This window comes from Heterocephalus glaber, unplaced genomic scaffold, assembly GCF_053883595.1.
Source record: "Heterocephalus glaber isolate CG9 unplaced genomic scaffold, H.glaber_assembly_v1.0 deba00001689, whole genome shotgun sequence".
NCBI classification, from domain to species: Eukaryota; Metazoa; Chordata; class Mammalia; order Rodentia; family Bathyergidae; genus Heterocephalus; species Heterocephalus glaber.
In genome coordinates this window covers 10,099,502-10,105,953 of record NW_028258414.1, presented here as the reverse complement: position 1 = coordinate 10,105,953, position 6,452 = coordinate 10,099,502, and the positions used below count along the sequence as shown (strand labels likewise).

The 6,452-nt window shown below is 49.0% G+C and overlaps 1 non-coding gene across 1 annotated transcript; it reads left to right on the top strand.

The window, feature by feature from the left end:
* Positions 1–3,479: 3,479 nt before the first annotated feature.
* Positions 3,480–3,586, top strand: LOC147821858 (U6 spliceosomal RNA). Its single transcript, XR_015446528.1, has one exon. It is a non-coding gene; the product is annotated as a U6 spliceosomal RNA (small nuclear RNA).
* The last annotated feature ends 2,866 nt before the right edge of the window (positions 3,587–6,452 follow it).

The following is a 6,452-nucleotide window of genomic DNA, read 5'->3' as shown; positions in this document are numbered from 1 at the left end:
TCCAGGGCTGTTTCCTCACTTTGCTGAGGCTCAGACAGACCCAGGGTAAGGGGTCAAGGGAGTTGGCCAAGGGTGCTGAGCTCAGGCTTGCCAATCCCTCTCATGCACCTGCTGACCAAGTGTACCATCCCCACCCGAAACCTTGGCACCCCCACCCCACCCCAGCTGGCCAGAGGTAAGGGTCTCACTGAACTAGACCACATCAATGGGTCCTTAATAGGGCAATCAAACACCAATGGCAGGGTGTAGGGCCACAGAAAGAGATCCTTTGGGTGTCCCAGAAGCCCTATCTGTGTGCTCTCTTACCGCATCAAGGTGGAAGTTAGCCCTCAGAGTCAGGACGGGGAGCAAGGCCTCAGGGACGAGCTGTGTCCTCAGGTAGGGCACCCAACCTCTCTCAGCCTAGGCTCTCACTTCAACAAAACAGGGCTGAGACTCCGCCTTGAGCTTCTAATCCTCCAAGACACTCAAATGAAACAGGACCCCAGAAGACCCTGTGATGGTCTTAAAGGGCAGGGAATCATAGCAAGCTGAGGAACAGGAGTTAGTGGTCTCGGTGCTGTTCCTTCCCAGCAATGTCACCACCTGCAGCTTAATGGGGGCCCTCAGTAACTCAAACCCAAAGGATTAAAGTCATCAGGTAAAAACAGGCCCTGTAGAAGCTAAGAAAAGGAGCCCAAATTGGAGAATCTACCTCATTGTTTTCACCTAAAAACTTTCTGTCTCATTCACATAGTTGCAAAATTAGGGAAGTGGTTACATGCCGGGGTTTTATACCTATCTCATACTTTCCAGATTCCCAGGGACTTTAATACTAAACACTTTACATACTTAGCTCATCTAATGTGCTAGGGACTTTTGAATCCATTTCTGCATCTCATCTCCAAATGAGACAGTACAGCAGGCAGTAGAGTCAAACCCTACAGGAGGAGAAACAGCTAGTCAAGAAGTTCAGAGCACAAATCTGGGATCCAGGGACAGAACCCACCTTCAGTGCCTGTCCCCTTGAGGTCTGTGGGGTCTGGGAGTTCCCAGGAAGCCGCGATCCCCTTGCTTCTCCTGTCACCGGGGCCCTTCATGTCACACCTACTTAGTCTGTTTTCTGTTGCTCTAACTAAATACCCAAGGGGGGCCTTTATAAAAAAAAGAGATTTAGCTCGAAGGTTTGGAAGCAAAACGTCTAAGACTGGGTATTCCCATCAGTTTGGCCTTTGGGGAGGACATGTGGGGTGTGTTACAACAAGGACTGGGGCATCTCATAGTGGGCGTGCAGGAGAAGGAGGGAGAAGGGGTGGGGGAGGGGAGACAGATATAGGGAGAGAGGAAGCAAGACAGCACCTCAGTCAAACTCATTTTATAACAACTCACTCTCAAGGTAACAAATCCAGTTCCCCAAGAGCAACAATTCAGTCCTAGGCTAAAAACATGAACTCCTCATGAGAACAGAGCTCCCAGGACCTAATTACCTTTCACCAGATCCATCCCTTAATGGTCCCACAATCTCAACACTGCCAAGCTGGAGGCCAAACTTCCAGGACATGGGGGGGGGGGGGGGGACTGGAGCAGCCCCCGAACCTTGGGCCTTCAGAGCAAGGTGAGCCTATGTTTCACCAGGCCCTGTGGCCTGCTCCTGGGTCTTCCATGCCTCAAGGATGACCAGTACATTTCATCCTTCTAAATGGAAAACAAAAATAGTATTGGATTTTTACATTCTGCTAATTACATTCTTGTGAAAGCCCTTCGGTTTCTGTTACAAGAATCGCAGCTTATCAAGGTTGAAAGATGTTAAAGATCATCTCCAGGGCTGTTTCTTTTTTCTCTGCTGAGGCTCAAACAGGCCCAGGGCAAGGGGTCAAGCGAGTTGGCTAAGGTCACAAAGATGGTGCTGGGAGGAATGGGAACTGGAACTCAGATCTCTCTTCTGCTCCCCAAGAAAAAACAAACAGGACCGGGGATTTAGCTCAGTGGCTCTGCCACCTGCCTTGCAAGCACAAGGTCACAAATTTGATCCCTGGTACCAAAAAAAAAAATTAAGCAAATTAAAAAGATAAAAACAAAAACCACTCTGGCCCAAAATAGTGTAGCCAGAAATGGTGAACAATAAACAGGTCTGTCTCCCGCTGGCTTCCACAATAAGACAGTTATGAACCCAAGAGCTGTACCTGTCACTGTGACACGTGTGTGCAGAGACTGTGTCGAAAAGGCTCTCCCTCCAAATAAGTGAATAAAAATGTGGATGCTAATTGAAGATTAGCGTTATCTCCTATCATTGTTAATACGCTTTTTGGTTATTTGCAATTCTCTTTCGAAAATCTGAGGGAAACATCATTGCCCAAATTAGCTCTTTTCGCTCAATAAAGGCCATATTAGCATTGTGAGATTTGCATTTGCTTACTGCTTGTTTAGAGAGGGGTCAGATTCTCGAGAAGGCAGGCAGCTTGCACCTGCGCACAGGTAAGGAGGGGGAGCAAATCCCCAAAGGCCAGTCCAGGCACTGCCCTACTGGCTGGGTGGCTTCCCCTCTCCAAGTATTGCAAGTACTAAGACAAAGCACTGTGTAGAGTGGCTTCCACAGGACGTCGTCCTTTACAGCTCCTCCCAGCATCGAGGATCCTTTCTCAGGCCTGCTTGGCTCCCTGGCTGGAACGGAAGCTCCCCGGCCACTCAGTCACCCTGGTGCCCCAGCGCGGAATCACAGGTGCTCAGGAATCATGGAAAGAATGAAGAAAGGCAGGAAGGAAAGTGAGCGAAGCCTTGGGAATAGGTCTAAGACAGAAAGGATCCCCAATCTTTTCAGAGTCCTATAAGGAAGAAAACCAGACTTGCAATCAAATTGCCACTTCTCCCATCACTAGCAGGGTCTTTTGGGGGTGATGGTTTAACCTTCCAGCGCCCAGGTTTGTTAACGTGCAAACCTTCGAGAACGGCACCAATTAAGTAAATGTCTGGCCTTGAGTATACACAAGGTCAAATGGTGGTGACCTCGTCCAGACCTCTCAAGCCCCTCACACTCTTGGAAGTCTAGGGTGCAAAGTAGACACCCTCTCTCTTCCTGTTGGCAGTAATTGCAGGCTGCTGACTCCCAGAACCCGGGAGCCAGGGCCGCAGAAACAAGCACAGCCTTTAATCGCCTTTACGCCCTGCCGGCAGGCGCGGAACCAACGAGCACACAGCACGCAACACGTGACCGAGCGTGACTACTGGCGCCGGCCAAAGGGCGCGCGCAGAGGTCGAAGGAAAACAGGGCCGATTTCCCATGCTCCCTTCATTTGCATATATGGAGCACGGAAGTTAGATTAAAAATAGGTTTAATTTAGTCTCAAGCACAAAGACACAAGAAACAAATGCAAGTATGCGATACAGAAAAGTCATAATTCCAGAGTAGTTTGGAATTAGAAGAGTGCTGAAAATCTGCCCACCATAACTGTTAAGTTTTTATATTTTTGGCTTTATGTACTCCCTGAGAAAGGCATAAGATCGTGCTTGCTTCGGCGGCACATATACTAAAATTGGAACGATACAGAGAAGATTAGCATGGCCCCTGCGCAAGGATGACACGCAAATTCGTGAAGCGTTCCATATTTTCCTGCATCTTCGGAGTTTTGTTTGATACAATTAAATTCTGGATGATGGAACAGAGATAGATGGTGCCTAGGAGGGTTCTTTTCTACAGTACCTTCTGCTTCTGGCCTCCAGCCTCAGTTCGAGATCTTTTCCATCTTGCTTGTTCTCTCTCTGCCCTGTCCTGAATAATGTGGCACCTTTAGGAATAGGAAATGATTTTGCTGAAGTTGATGTATTTCAGGTCTGAAACATACATAACAAGACCTAGCAAAATAATACACATGGACTGTACTGTAACAAGATCGTGTGACGATATTGACCGTCCTTAAATAATAATGCCCACCACTTACTCGGTGTCTACCACGTGTCAGGGCGTCACCGATATGTCACTTTCGTACTGCGGACAGCGCTGCCCGGTGGGAGTCGCTGTCACCGCTTTACAGGGGACATTGAGACTTCAAGCAACCTGGCAAGACCATGTAACTAGCAAGTAACTGAGAGCCTGAGAAGACCCCATCCCAGGTCATTCAAATGCAAAACAGCCGTCATTCATGAGATGGAGGCCTAGGGGACTCTCTCTGCAAAGTTCAGATTTCCTGTGATGACTTTGCCAGTGTCTTCTAAAATATCAACTTCTTCCCAAAAGAAGAGTGGTGAGCCTGCCTTGCTGTGCCTGAGCTCGCACGAGGGCTCCCAGGCGCCGGCCTCCGAAGCAGGGCCGGTGTCAGGTGCGGAGTCCGGGAGTCACCCTAGGACAGCCGTACCTCCTGGTGGCCGCTTGCAGCCGGAACCGCGTCCAGTTCCCAGTTCGGGACAAATGATCCTTTCCAGGTGAAAGCCAAGAATAGAGCCCCTCCTCCGCCTCACGGAGGACATTCTCTGTGGCTGGTTTCCCACTGTTCCCCTAAGGACACCAGGTTCTTTGGGGGAAAGAATTGGGTAAGTAGTTTCAAAGCTCTCCTTCTGGGGTGCTCAACAATGTTGGTATGGCTCCCCCTTCTTCAGCAAGGACAATGCAGGAGACAGGAACGTTAACGGCTATGCTTTCCGAAGGCGGTCTTACGGGGTAAAATAAAGAAGGTGAGCGACTTGGTCCCAGGACTGTTCTGATCCATATGAAGACACGTATCACTCTTCTTGCCCCGCTATTCTCTTGGAATGGCAATGCGGTGATCCACAGGCAATTTCTAGTCCTGGAAAATCCAAGGACTTGGCTGAATATCCTGGCTCTGGTCTAACTTGCTGAGCAGTCTTGGGGAAGTCCCTTGCTCCTTTGAACACACACAGTCAACAAGAGCACTGGCACTGAAGGATTCCATTCCAACCTGGGTGCTGTGGATTATTACCACTGTGTTCAAGTTCAAGGGGGTGGCCTGGACAAGGTACTGCTCTGTCCCCTTTTCTGGGCCCCAAAGAAGTAGAGGGCCACAGACTGGGATCCGTGAGGGGGCTCCTGAATCTCAGGGCTGGAAAATGAACTCAGACAGAGCTGTGATCTTATCAAATGCAGATATATTACTGGATCGAATTTGCAATGAGCCATTCTCAGCACTACCTGCCCAAATGGTTCTGTGTGCTGCTATTTCCCTCCTGTTACAGAGGAAGCCGAAGTGCAGAGAGATTCAACAACTTGCCCACTGTCACAAGACTAGTGGATGGCAGTTGAGGCCTCTGTCAATCTGGCCACAGAGTTTGTGCCTTTGACTAAATATTTGCTGCCTTTGGGATGGGGAAGGGCCGTATTCTATCTAGAATTAATGAAAGGAGCCTGCAGATCTGGTTCTTTTCTTTTCTTTTTAATGTTCTGAATTCAAGGCAGGAGTTGTGTTTCTGCAAAGAATCAAGGCTACACTTTGCAGCAGGCTAAGAGGGACTGAGTGGACAGGTATGTGGCCAGTGATCTTGCAAAATGTGAGGGAGCCACCTCTTAGGGACAGGGCTGGAACAGGAAGAAAGTTTTCCTACTCTAGGTTGACAATAACTTACCTGACACCGGCCTCCCAAACTAATCCTATAGCTGAGGGATCCTCTTTCTGAGCAGTAAGCTTGTGCTTAATTAACCTTAGGCAAATGAGCTTAATTAATTCTCTGTGGTGGTTGTCCAGAAGCACCTGGGGATTTCTTCCCGCAGCCATTTCCAGCACTTACATGAACTGGTCAAGACGGTTGTGTGCCCGTGAGGGGTTTGTGTCAGATATCACAAGGAAGGGCAAGGAGTGACCTCTAGTTGTCAAGACACAGTCCCTTGGGAGTCAGACCCACACACCCAAGCTAGTCTCCGGAACCAAGTGTCTTTAGAACACAGGAGCTCCCTGTGTGCCCTGAGTTGGGAGAGTCTTCTAGGTGCTTTTGGGGACAGGTGACCCACATTGCCAGAGGAAAAGCAGATTGGAAGCCACTTACGGGTTTCTCACAGGGGAGTAAAAAATAAAGCAACATGATGTTGTCCACAAAGTGCATCCCCAACTTGCTCAGTCTCTAGCCCTGGATTTGCCAGACAGGTGGGGATAGGGATTCCCTGACACATGGCCATTCCAAAAGGACCCTGGAGTTCCGGAGAAAAGATGGTGGGAGGTGGAAAGGACTCGTTTAACTGGTCCCTTATGACACACCTTGGACTCCAGAGCCAGATCTCAGGTAGACACCACCAGAGCCTAGGGTGCCGGGAAAGAATGGCCGAGGACGATCTGAGCCCTTCTCCCTGAGAGCCTTCCGGCGTTAGCTGTAATGCCCCAAATCCATCGCAAGGTGGCAACGTTGTGGCGAGAAACAGACTTAAAATCCTGGGTGTTTTTCTAAAGCATATTTTCCCTATTAATGTTCCATTTAACTTAATTAGAATCTGGTAAACTAATTAAAGTAGCTACGAGCCCCGCAATCAGCAATAA